The sequence below is a fragment of the Myotis nattereri genome, assembly GCF_964212035.1.
Source record: "Myotis nattereri genome assembly, chromosome: X".
In the NCBI taxonomy this organism is placed as follows: Eukaryota; Metazoa; Chordata; class Mammalia; order Chiroptera; family Vespertilionidae; genus Myotis; species Myotis nattereri.
In genome coordinates this window covers 43,734,766-43,747,841 of record NC_138078.1, presented here as the reverse complement: position 1 = coordinate 43,747,841, position 13,076 = coordinate 43,734,766, and the positions used below count along the sequence as shown (strand labels likewise).

Here is a 13,076-nt window from a genome sequence, read left to right as displayed (position 1 = left end):
CCAGATATCAAGCTGTATTACAAAGCCACTGTTCTCAAAACTGCCTGGCACTGGCACAGGAACAGACATATAGATCAATGGAATAGAATAGAGAGCGCAGAAATCAGCCCAAACCAATATGCTCAATTAATATTTGACAAAGGAGGCCAACAACATATAATGGAGTCAAGATAGTCTCTTCAATAAATGGTGTTGGGAAAATTGGACAGATACATGCAATGAAACTAGACGACCAACTTACACCGTACACAAAAATAAACTCAAAATGGATAAAGGACTTAAATGTACGACAGGAAACCATAAAAATTCTAGAAGAATCCAAAGGCAACAAAATATCAGACATATGCCACAGCAATTTCTTCACTGATAAAGCTCCTAGGGCACTTGAAACTAAAGAGAAAATGAACAAATGGGACTACATCAAAATAAAAAGCTTCTGCACAGCAAAAGAAACCATCAACAAAACAATGAGAAAACCCACTGTGTGGGAAAACATATTTGCCAATGTCATATCTGATAAGGGCCTAATCTCCAAAATTTATAGGGAACTCATACAACTTAACAAAAGGAACATAAACAATCCAATCAGAAAATGGGCAAAGGACCTAAATAGACACCTTTTAAAGGAGGACATTCAGAAAGCCAAGAGACATATGAAAATATGCTCAAAGTCACTAATCATCCGAGAGATGCAAATCAAAACAACAATGAGGTACCATCTCACACCTGTCAGACTGGCTATCATCAACAAATCAACAAACGACAAGTGCTGGAGAGGATGTGGAGAAAAAGGAACACTCGTGCACTGCTGGTGGGAATGCAGACTGGTGCAGCCACTATGGAAGACAGTATGGAGTTTCCTCAAAAAACTACAAATGGAACTCCCATTTGACCCTGTGATCCCACTTCTAGGAATATATCCCAAGAAATAGAAATACCAATGAGAATGGATATGTGCACCCATATGTTCATACCAGCACAATTCACCATAGCTAACATCTGGAAAGAGCCTAAGTGCCCATCAGTAGATGAATGGATTAGAAAACTGTGGTACATCTACACGATGGAATACTATGCTGCTGTAAAAAAGAAGGAACTCTTACCATTTGCAACGTCATGGATGGAACTGGAGAGCATTGCGCTAAGTGAAATAAACCAGTCAATGAAGGAAAAATACCACATGATCTCACTCATTCATGGATAATAGAGACCATTATAAACTTTTGAACAATAATAGATACAGAGGCAGAGCTGCCTCAAACAGATTGTCAAACTGCAGCGGGAAGGCCAGGGAGGGTTGGGGGGCTGGAGGGAGGGGGTAAGAGATCAACTGAAGGACTTGTATGCATGCATATAGGCGTGATCAATGGACATAAGACACTGGGGGTTAGGGGAGGCCAGGGGATTGTCAAGGGCGGGGGGGGGGGGGTCGAAGGACACATATGTAATACCCTTTGTAATACTTTAAGCAATAAAAGAAAAATAAATAAATAAATAAATAAATAAATAAGTAAATAAACAAATAAAATAAAAAAGATCTGGAATAGCTACAGCAATCCTGAGAAAGAAGAACAATGATCGAGGGATCAGAATACCAGATACCAAGCTGTATTACAAAGCCACAGTTCTCAAAACTGCCTGGTACTGGCAAAAGAACAGACATATAGACCAGTGGAACAGAACAGAGAACCCAGAAATCGACACAGGCCATTACGCTCAATTATATTTGACAAAGGAGGCAAGAACATACAATGGAGTCAAGGTAGTCTCTTCAATCAATGGTGCTGGGAAAATTGGACAGATACGTGCAAAAAAAATGAAACTAGACCACCAACTTACACCATACATAAAAATAAATTCAAAATGGATAAAGGACTTAAATGTAAGATGGGAAACCATAAAAATCTTAGAAGAAGCCATAGGCACCAAAATAACAGAGATTTGTTGTAGCAATATCTTTACTGTTACAGCTCACAGGACAATGGAAACTAAGGAGAAAATAAACAAATGGGACTACTTCAAAATAAAAAGTCTCTACACACACACACACACAAAAAAAAACCATCAGCAAAACAACAAGAAAGCCCACTGCATGGGAGAACATATTTGCCAATGTCATCTCTTTTAAGGGTTTAATCACCAAAATTGACAGGGAACTCATACAACTTAACAAAAGGAAGATAAACAATCCAATCAAAAAATGGGCAAAGGGACAGCCAGTTGGCCTGGAGGTCAAATCCCCCTAGTATTAACTACAATAATCAAGGCTACACTACAACAAGACTGCGCACAAAGACCACTAGGGGGTGCACCAAGAAAGCATAAAAAATGCGGAGACAAAGAAACAGGACAAAACTGTCAATGGAGGATATTGAGTTCAGAACCACACTTTTAAGGCCTCTCAAGAACTGTCTAGAGAAAGGAGAGAACCAAGATGGCGGCATAGGTTAACGCCGGAGTTTGCTGCTTTGAACAACTACTTCAAAAGTGAAACTAAAAGACCGAGGGACATCACCCAGAACCACTGGAATGCTGGCTGAGTGGAAGTCCTACAACTAGGAGGAAAGAGAAACGCATACGGACACTCAGAGGAGGCGCAGTGCTGAAGTCAAATTCTGAGGTGCGGCGTGCGCGGACCGGGCTGGCGGCGGAGGGCGCGGTTGGCGTTTTCAATCAGGAGGGAGTCGCAGACTCTGAGCTCCAGATACAGGCGAGTCTTTAGGGACCCAGACTCAAACGGGAGAAGCGGGTCTGCCTGGCTTCGGTCAGAGCGAGTGCAGCTTTCTCTCCGAGCTTTGCAGCGGGTGCTGGGACTCAGAGAGGCAGAGCCCCTGGGGACAGGACTGAGAGCGGCCATAACTGCTCTCTCCAGCCCACCCTGTTGATCCTGTGCGACCCGCCCCACCCAAGCCCTCAGGCAAACGCCAGATTAGCACCTCCCTAGAGGACAGAAGTTCTCTCACTGCTGACACAGCTGATTCTCATAGCCACTTGGCCTGGAGATCAAACCCTCCCTGGAATTAGCTACAACAATCAAAATTTAACTATAAGACCACGAACAAAGACCACTAGGGGGTACATCAAGGAAGCATAACAAAATGCGGAGACAAAGAAACAGGACAAAATTGTCAATGGAAGATATAGAGTTCAGAACCACACTTTTAAGGTCTCTCAAGAACTGTTTAGAAGCCGCCGATAAACTTAATGAGATCTACAAGAAAACTAATGAGACCCTCGATGTTATATTGGGGAACCAACTAGAAATTAAGCATACACTGACTGAAATAAAGAATATTATACAGACTCCCGACAGCAGAACAGAGGAGCGCAAGAATCAAGTCAATGATTTGAAATGCGAGGAAGCAAAAAACACCCAACCGGAAAAGCAAAATGAAAAAAGAATCCAAAAATGCGAGGATAGTGTAAGGAGCCTCTGGGACAGCTTCAAGCGTACCAACATCAGAATTATAGGGGTGCCAGAAGATGAGAGAGAGAAAGATATTGAAAACCTATTTGAAGAAATAATGACAGAAAACTTCCCCCACCTGGTGAAAGAAATGGACTTACAGGTCCAAGAAGCACGGAGAACCCCAAACAAAAGGAATCCAAAGAGGACCACACCAAGACACATCATCATTAAAATGCCAAGAGCAAAAGATAAAGAGAGAATCTTAAAAACAGCAAGAGAAAGAAACTCAGTTACCTACAAGGGAATACCCATACGACTGTCAGCTGATTTCTCAACAGAAACTTTGCAGGCCAGAAGGGAGTGGCAAGAAATATTCAAAGTGATGAACACCAAGAACCTACAACCAAGATTACTTTATCCAGCAAAGCTATCATTCAGAATTGAAGGTCAGATAAAGATCTTCACAGATAAGAAAAAGCTAAAGGAGTTCATCACCACCAAACCAGGATTATATGAAATGCTGAAAGGTATCCTTTAAGAAGAGGAAGAGGAAGAAAAAGGTAAAGATACAAATTATGAACAACAAATATGCATCTATCAACAAGTGAATCTAAGAATCAAGTGAATAAATAATCTGACGAACAGAATGAACTGGTGATTATAATAGAATCAGGGACATAGAAAGGGAATGGACTGACTATTCTTGGGGGGGAAAGGGGTGTGGGAGATGCGGGAAGAGACTGGACAAAAATCGTGCACCTATGGATGAGGACAGTGGGTGGGGAGTGAGGGCGGAGGGTGGGGCGGGAACTGGGAGGAGGGGAGTTATGGGGGGGAAAAAAGAGGAACAAATGTAATAATCTGAACTATAAAGATTTATTTAAAAAAAAAAAAAAGAACTGTCTAGAAGCCGCCGATAAAGTTATTTAGAACCAACTAGAAATTAAGCATACACGGACTGAAATAACGAATATTATACAGACTCCTAACAGCTCAAAGAATCAAGTGAATAAATAATCTGATGAACAGAAAAAAAAAAAATGGGCAAAGGACCTAAATAGACACTTTTCAAAAGAGGACATTCAGAAAGCCAAGAGACATATGAAAACATGCTCAAATCACTAATCATCCGAGAGATGCAAATCAAAACAACGAGGTACCATCTCACACTTGCCATAATGGCTATCATCAACAAATCAACCAACGACAAGTGCTGGTGAGGATGTGGAGAAAAAGGAACACTCGAACACTGCTGGTGGGAATGCAGACTGGTGCAGCCACTGTGGAAAACAGTATGGCGTTACCTCAAAAAATTAAAAATGGAACCTCTATTTGACCCAGAAATCCCACTTTTATCAATGTATCCCAAGAAAACAGAAACACCAATCAGAAAGGACATATGCACCCCTGTGTTCATAACAGCACAATTTACAATAGCTAAGATCTGGAAACAACCTAAATGCCCATCAGCAGATGAGTGGATTAGAAAACTGTGGTACATCTATACAATGGAATACTATGGTGCTGTAAAAAAGGAGAAATTCTTACCATTTGCAACAGCATGGAAGAAACTGGAGAGCATTATGTTAAGTGAAATAAGCCAGTCAATGAAAGAAAAAATACCACATGATCTCCCTCATTTGTGGAATATAAAGAACATTATAAACTGATGAATAAAAATAGATACAGAGGCAAAGAAGCATCGAACAGACTGTCAAACTACAGTGGGAAGGCAGGGGAGGGTTGTGGGAGGTAAGAGATCAACTGAAGGACTTGTATGCATGCATATAAGCATAACCAATGGACGCAAGACATTGGGGGGGGGTGGGAGGCTGAGGGCATGTGCCAGGGTGTAGGAGAGGCCAGGGGGCGGGAGGTCAATGGGAAAAAAAAGAGACATATGTACTACTACTTGTAATACATTAAACAATAAAATAAAATTTTAAAAAGTGTAGGATGTGCTAAATATTTTGGTGAAGATAACCTTATACCATAAATTAAACATTAATTTTTTATCATTAAAGTAAATTAAAGTTAAGGAAAAAAAACAGAAAAAAAGGAAAAGGAATGAAAAAAAAGGAGTGTGTGTCTCAGCATGGTTTAGTGCCTGCTGCAATCTCCCTTTGGAAATGGTGCTTATGGAGTTTATTGGCTCCTTCTCCAATGTTCCCTGAATCTGACCAGTTGGTTTTTTTTGAGACACTTTAGAATGACTCTGGTGCAGGTCAACATAAGACACTAGAGGCCCAGTGCACAAAATTCGTGCACATGGAGAGGGGTCCCTCAGCCCACCTGCACCCTCTTGCAATCCGGTACTGTTGGCTCCTAACTGCTCGCCTGCCTGCCTGATCTCCCCTAACCACTCTGCCTGCCTGTATGATCACCCCTAACTGCTCACCTACCTGCCTGATTGCCCCTAATTGCCTCTGCCTCGGCCCCCGCTGCTGCAGCTTCATCCAGAATGATGTCCAAAAGGTACTTCGACTGTCCAGTCTAATTAGTATGTTATGCTTTTACTAGAGGCTCGGTGCACAAAAATTTGTGAACTCGGGAGGGGGGGGGCGGGGGGTCCCTCAGCCCAGCCTGTGCCCTCTCGCAGTCTGGGACCCCTCAGGAGAAAACAACCTGCTGGCTTAGGCCTGCTCCCGGGTGGCAGAGGGCAGGCCCAATCCCTAGGTGCAGCCCCTGGTCAGGCTCAGAGCAGGGCCGATTGGGGAGTTGGGGCGCTGCCCCCTGTCATGCACAGAGCAGGGCGGATTGGGAGGTTGCGATGCCACCCTCAGTCACGCTCAGGGTACGGCCTATTGGGGGGTTGGGGCACCGCCCCCTGTTACACTCAAGGCAGGGTCAATAGGGAAGTTGCGGCGCCACTCCCTGTCACGCACAGAGCAGGGCGGATCAGGGGGTTGGGGCGCTGCCCCCTGTCATGCACAGAGCAGGGCCCATCAGGGGGGTTGGGGCTCCGTACGCTGTCACACACAGAGCAGGGGTCGATCAGCGGGTTGGGGAGCTCCCCCTTGTCACGCACAGAGCAGGGCTGATCAGGGGGTTGAGGAACTCTCCCCTGTCACGCACAGAGCAGGGAGGATCAGGAGGTTGGGGCACTGCCCCCTATCATGCACAGAGCAGGGCCCATCAGGGGGGTTGGGGCACCGTACCCTGTCACACACAGAGCAGGGCCAATCAGGGGGTTGAGGAGCTCCCCACTGTCACTCACAGAGCAGGACCCATCATGGGGGTTGGGGCACCACCCCCCGTCACACACAGAGCAGGGCGGATGTGGGGGTTGGGGCGCCACCCTCTAACACCCACAGAGCAGGGCCGATCAAGGGGTTGGGGCGCCGCCACTGTCACACTCAGGGCAGGGCCGATGGGGAGGTTATGGCTCTACCCCATCACACACAGAGCAGGGCCGATCAGGGAGTTGGGGCGCTGCCCCCTGTCACACACAGAGCAGGGCCGATCAGGGGGTTAGGTGGCTGCACACTGTCACACACAGAGCCGCAGGGCGATCAGGGGGTTTTGGGGGCTGCCCCCTGTCACGCTGATCCCGGTGCCAGGAGGCATATTACCCTTTTACTATATAGAATAGAGGCCTGGTGCATGGGTGGGGGCTGGCTGGTTTGCCCTGAAGGGTGTTCTGGATCAGGGTGGGAGTCCCCACTGGGGTGCCTGGCCAGTCTGGCTGAGGGGCTGAGGGCCGTTTTCAGGCTGACGGGTGACTGAAGCTCCCAACTGCTCCTTTTTTTCTTTTTTATTCTGGGCCAGCTTTAGCTCTGAGGCCTCGGCTGCTGAAAACAGGTTTCTGGCCTTTGTTTACTGTCTGTATTTGATACAATGTTGCAGTCCGGCTAGCTGAAGCCCCGCTGAGTAAAGCAGGTTTCTGGGGTTTTGTTTAGCTTCTACATTTGCAACATAGTTGCTTAGAGTTGCAGCTGAGAGGCCGGCAAGGCAGGCGGGGAACGTTGGTTTCCTCCGTCACTGAAGCAAGCAAGCCCCATGTTAGTTTCAAGCTGCCTGGCTGCCGGCCGCCATCTTGGCTGGCAGTTAATTTGCATATCTCGCTGATTAGCCAATGGGAAGGGTAGCGGACATACGCCAATTACCATGTTTCTCTTTTATTAGTGTAGATTATTATAGATTGTCTGTGCCATCCTTCAGCAACATGTTTGAAGCTACAAGCAATCCACAGTTTGTGGCTGTTGTAGCTGCCTCTGCTGGGCACAGGTGCACCTGGGTAAGAACAAACTGCATTCCAAGGCTGGCTTCTGTTAGCACCAAGCCCAGGGGTTGTCAGAGAAAGTCCCAAGGTACCCCAAAATCCATTTCTACTGCTTAGGCCTGCTGGCTGTCTGTTAAACTCAGTCACTGAAAGACCTCTGTTGGATTTCGTGAGATTGGGCTGGTCGAACTCTTGTGATGCAGAGGTGCTGTTCAGGTTTTAGGGAAGGTGGTAAATAGGGTCCCTGCCCAATAGCCAAACAATTGAGTCTGTCCTGGATTTTGCCCTGACCTCAACAGGGCTGAGCCCCTAGTAGTCAGCTGGGTGGGGCCTCTAGAGCCCAGATGTTGGGGCTGCCTGAAGCTGGAAACATGGGAGGGTGGTTCTATTGCATCTCTCATGAAGGGGAAGCACCAGTCAAGTTCACAGGAAAGTAGGGAGTGTGACTCCACCCCAAAGCCAGTCACTGACACCTGCTGTGTCTGAATTTCTATACCCTGGCCAGTGCAGCCAGCTCCTCAACAGCTCCTAAGCATTGCAGGGTGGGGCAAGAGTAATTCCAGAGGATGGGATAATTGCTTTCTCCCAAGCTTATGCTGCTCAGAGGTGAGTGCTCCACCCAAGAAAGATAGCAATTGCAGTATGGCAGAATAACTAAATACAGGGGTCCTGGCAGCTGTATTCCAGCCTCTTCCCCAGAGCCTCAAACCTAAGACTCTCCTCAGGCACACCTAGTCTTCTCCCCACTCCCTCCACCAGAACCAGGTTGAGTGGTGAGTAGGTGGGAACAAAATTTTGGGCATTGGCCCTTTAAGGGTGTGCCCATGTCTTCCATGGATTCTGTCTCTTCTTAGTAGACAAATCCTGCTGCTTTTCACAGCAAGATGTTATGTGGGAACACCTTCCTGGCTCTGGTGCTCTCAGTTAGAGAGCCTGGCCTGGGGTTTAGGTCCCACACTTCTTAGGGGGAACATCCCACAGCTGAAATATCCCTCCACCACCTGTTGGAGTGTGGCCAGCACTTTGCACATCACCAACCTTCCTACCAGTCTGAATGTGGCTTCTTCTGTAAATCCTTCCTTATAAGACTCCTCTTCAGCTAGTCTTCATTTGGATATTCAGGAAAATTATTTAAATTTCATTTTATTTCCCGTTTGATAATTTGAGATGATTGCAACTTTCACCTACTTCACCACCACCTTGAAAGTTCCTCTTGATTTTATATCTGAATATTCCATCCATTGTTAAAAGTCAGATTTTGCAGTCCCCTACTATTATTGAATCACTGTCTATTTCTCCCTTCAGTACTATTAATAATTTTTATATATTTAAATAATCCAATGTTTGGTGACTATATACTGTATTTACAGCTGTTATATCTTCTCGATAAATTTACCCCTTTACCTTTGTATAATGACTTTCTTTGTTTCCTATAACAGTTGTTGACTTAAACTCTATTTTGCCTGGTATAAGTACAGCAACCATTTTTCTCATTTGGCTCCCATTTTCATGGAATATCTTTCTTCATCCCTTTACTCTCAGCTAATGTGCATCTTTAAACCTGAAATGATTCTTTTATAGGCAACAAGTAGTTGTGTCTTTTTTTTTTTTAATTCAGTCAGTCACTCTACATCTTTTGATTGGATAAGTTAAATCCATTCACATTTAAAGTAGTCATATACTATAAACATATACTGTACTATTTAGTTAATTGTTTTATGGCTGTTTTGTAGTTCCTATTTTCCTTTCTTCAGTTTTGCTGATTTCCATTGTTGTTTGAATATTTTCTGTAGTGGTGTGCTTTTATTTGTTTCTCTTTATCTTTTGTGTACCTAGAGGGTTATTTTTTATTGTGGTTACTATGGAGCTTACAAAAAATCTTATATTTATAAAATTCTATTTGAAGCTTGTAAAAGTTAATGTCAATTGCATACAGAAGCACTGACATACTTTCTCCCAAACATTTTATGTTTTTGATTTCATAATTTATCTTTTTATAGTATGTCCATTACCAAATTATTTTAAATATATATATTTTTATTGATTTTTTTATAGAGAGAAAGTGAGAGGGATAGAGAGTCAGAAACATCGATGAGAGAGAAACATCGATCAGCTGCCTCCTGCACACTCCCTACTGGGTATGTGCCAGCAACCAAGGTACATGCCCTTGACCGGAATCGAACCTGGGACCCTTCAGTCCACAGGCCAATGCTCTATCCACTGAGCCAAACCTGTTAGGGCCCAAATTATTTTAGCAAAGTTATTTTTAACATTCTGTCTTTTTAACATTTATACTAGAGTTAGAAATGATTTATACACCACCTTTATAGTACTGAACTATTTTAAGTTGGCCTATATACTAACTGTTACTAGTGGGATTTTAACATTTATGTTTTCATGTTACTAATTTTTGTCTTTTTATTTCAGCTTGAAGAACTCCCCTCAACATTTCTTATAAAGCAGTTTTCCTGATTATACTAGTAAACTCCATCATGTTTTGATTTTTTAGTTGTTTATTTTTTGGTTGCCAAGTCTGTCTTTCATTTCTGAAAGATGTTTCTGTTGGGCAAAGCAATCTCTGTTGGCACTTTTTCTACCAGCAATTTTCATATATATTCTCATTCTATTGTTTCTTGCAGTGTATTTGTTGAGAAATTGTTACAGAGTAGAAAAATTTTTTAGGCCTGCTTAATTACCTAGCCACCTCAGCCGCTTGACAGCCTGTGCAAAGTTTCTAGGAACTGAGCTCACACACCTGAGCAACGGCCTACAAAACACAGACAGATCAAAATTAAGAATAGTCCTGACCTTTAAGTTACCCAGAAATGAATAACAGGAGGATGATGAATAGCTTGGCTAAAACTACGCAATTAGCTCTTGTAACTTGGCTTTGCTTGCTATGGGAACCTGAACATGGATGTAGTTGTACCCTTTAAATATTGGACTCTGCAGATGGTCGGGGCCGCTTCTCTCTTGGGCTTCCTGAGTGGAGGAGCGGACACTGGCCAGTCAATAAAGGCTCTCTAAATTTTAATCAGTCTGGAATTCTGGTCTTTCTGTCACTTGCGCTCCACAACAAAATCCACTGATAGCCTTATGGTGGTTCCCTTGTAAGTGAACAGCCTTTTTTATCTTGCTGCTTTCAAAATTCTCTTTGCCTTTGATCTTTGAAAGTTTGATTGTAATGTGTTCTCATGAAGTCCACTTTTGTTTGAAACTGTTTGGAGACTTTAGAGCATTATGTACCTGTATGACAAAATCTCTCCTCAAATTTGGGGAGTTTTCAGCCATTATTTCTTTTTTTTAATATATTTTATTGATTTTTTACAGAGAGGAAGGGAGAAGGATAGAGAGTTAGAAACATCGATGAGAGAGAAACATCGATAAGCTGCCTCCTGCACACCTCCCACTGGGGATGTGCCCGCAACCAAGGTACATGCCCTTGACTGGAATCGAGCCCGGGACCTTTCAGTCCACAGGCCGACGCTCTATCCACTGGGCCAAACCAATCACGGCCCATTATTTCTTTAAATAGGCTTTATGCCTATTTCTCCCTTCTCCTTCTTTTATTCCCACAATGCATATATTCTTTTGTCTGATGGTGTCCCACAGTTCTCATGAACTATTTCACTTTCATTCTTTTTTTCCCCTCAATGGGTAATTTCAAATTACCTAGCTCTGAGTTTGCAGATTCTTTCTTCATCTTGATAAAGTCTGCTACTGGTGTTTTCTATGTAGTTCTCCATTTTACTCATTGTACTTTCCAGTTCCAAAAATTCTGTATGGTGCTTTTTAATGATTTTTTTGTATACCTTCTTTTTTGTTCATATATTCTTTTCTTAAGTTTGTTGAGTTGTCTATCTATGTTCTCTTATAATTTTCTGAGCTTATTTAAAACAATTATTTTGAGGTTTGTTTTTTTCCCTGAAGATCTCCATGAATTTTCAGTTGGTTACTAGGATATTTGTACTCCTCAGGTGGTGTAGTTTTTCCTTGAGTTTTAGTGTTTCTTGAAGCTTTGTATTGATGTGTGAATGTTTCATGGAGCAGTCACCTTTCCCTGATTTTAAGGAATGGTTTCAGTGGGGAAATACCTTCACCTGTGGGTGGATGCAAAGGTGCTAATTGAGTGGGATGAGGCAGTTCCAGCTCCAGGGAAGGTGTAGTGTAATAGTCTTTGTAAAGCTCTTTCAGCTGTCATCAGCATCAGCAAAGACTGAAGGTGTCCTCAGTGACCAAGACTGCATGTGTATGAAGCAGCCATGAGATCTGTGAGGCTCTTTAGTGGTAAAGGCTGCTACTGTCCTCTTGATCTCTCTCTTTTTAAAAAATGTTATATCAGTACAGTGAAACTTAATTTCAAGAGACACTGAATGCCATTAGTTTATATATTATTAGTTTATTATAAACAAGACTCATAAATTGTTTATATGATTGAAGATTTCAGAACTTCAATGGAATGGGCAGCTTCAGGTGCTGCCATTTCAATAGTTCTTCATTTCAGTCTACAGGCTTTGCAAGAATGTCACCATTTCTAAATAACAATCTTTGTCATCTGGAACTACTTTGGTGCCGCCATATTCTGGAAGAAAAAAGTTATCTTCAACTTGCATGCTAACTGGTTGAATCTCTCCACCCTTTCCTTTGGAGGGCAATCCAACAGCTACTACTGTTGCTTGCAAGACTTTCCTTGAGATTTTTCTGAATGCACAATGCCTACTTTGGTTACAGTTTCCACAGCACTTCTTTCAACTAATACTCAGTCCAAGAGGGGAAGAAACTTTCTAAACATCTGTCCTGCCATGACTCCTGCCTCCACAGTTTGTACTCTGGTGTAATGCTGTGGCTGCAAAGTTTTATCTCCCATGGTGGAAATCATGGCTGAGGGAATCCTTTGAGCCACTTACAGTAGCTGTGTCAATGAAATTTGATGTATGGGTGACCATGGAGTGCCCACGGGGTCAGACTGGATTGGAAGCATACATGAAGCTACTGGAATGGCTCTTGATCTGGGGCAGTGTTGGTACTAGTGCCTGCAGTGTTGGCAATAGTGTATGAGGTAAAGATGCTTGGGAAGCAGCCACAACCCTAGATACAGAACTCAGGCTCACACAGAGCTACAGAGGCTCTGTGGTCTAAGGCATAGACTCCATTGACTTAGATGAATACATTTGCAGAGAATGTATATGTGGTGAATAAATGAGTCTGCTATGGTAGTACCTTGGGTACCTAAGTTTGGGTACTTGTGAAAAAGCTACGGTCATGTGTTCCAGAGGACAGGTGGATCCACTGAAGCAATGTTCCAGTTTCCATATTGTGAACTCTTGCAAATTGGCCACAGATCCAGAGACCAGAGCAGAGGTGTGCATGAAGTGATAGTGTCACTGGTATCTGCAGCATGGGATATCCATTGGTGTCAGTGGCTCTGGTGATTGAGGTACTGGT

General features: G+C 43.4%; 1 protein-coding gene and 1 pseudogene across 2 annotated transcripts in view; both read right to left on the bottom strand.

Annotated features, from left to right (window-relative positions):
- ZDHHC15 (zDHHC palmitoyltransferase 15) overlaps positions 1-13,076 on the bottom strand; it is a 404,696-nt gene that overhangs the window by 304,274 nt on the left and 87,346 nt on the right. The gene's annotated exons all lie outside the window — the stretch shown is intronic.
- On the bottom strand, positions 12,132-12,435 carry LOC308510784 (10 kDa heat shock protein, mitochondrial-like; annotated as a pseudogene). The gene has a single exon. The product of its transcript is annotated as a 10 kDa heat shock protein, mitochondrial-like (transcript).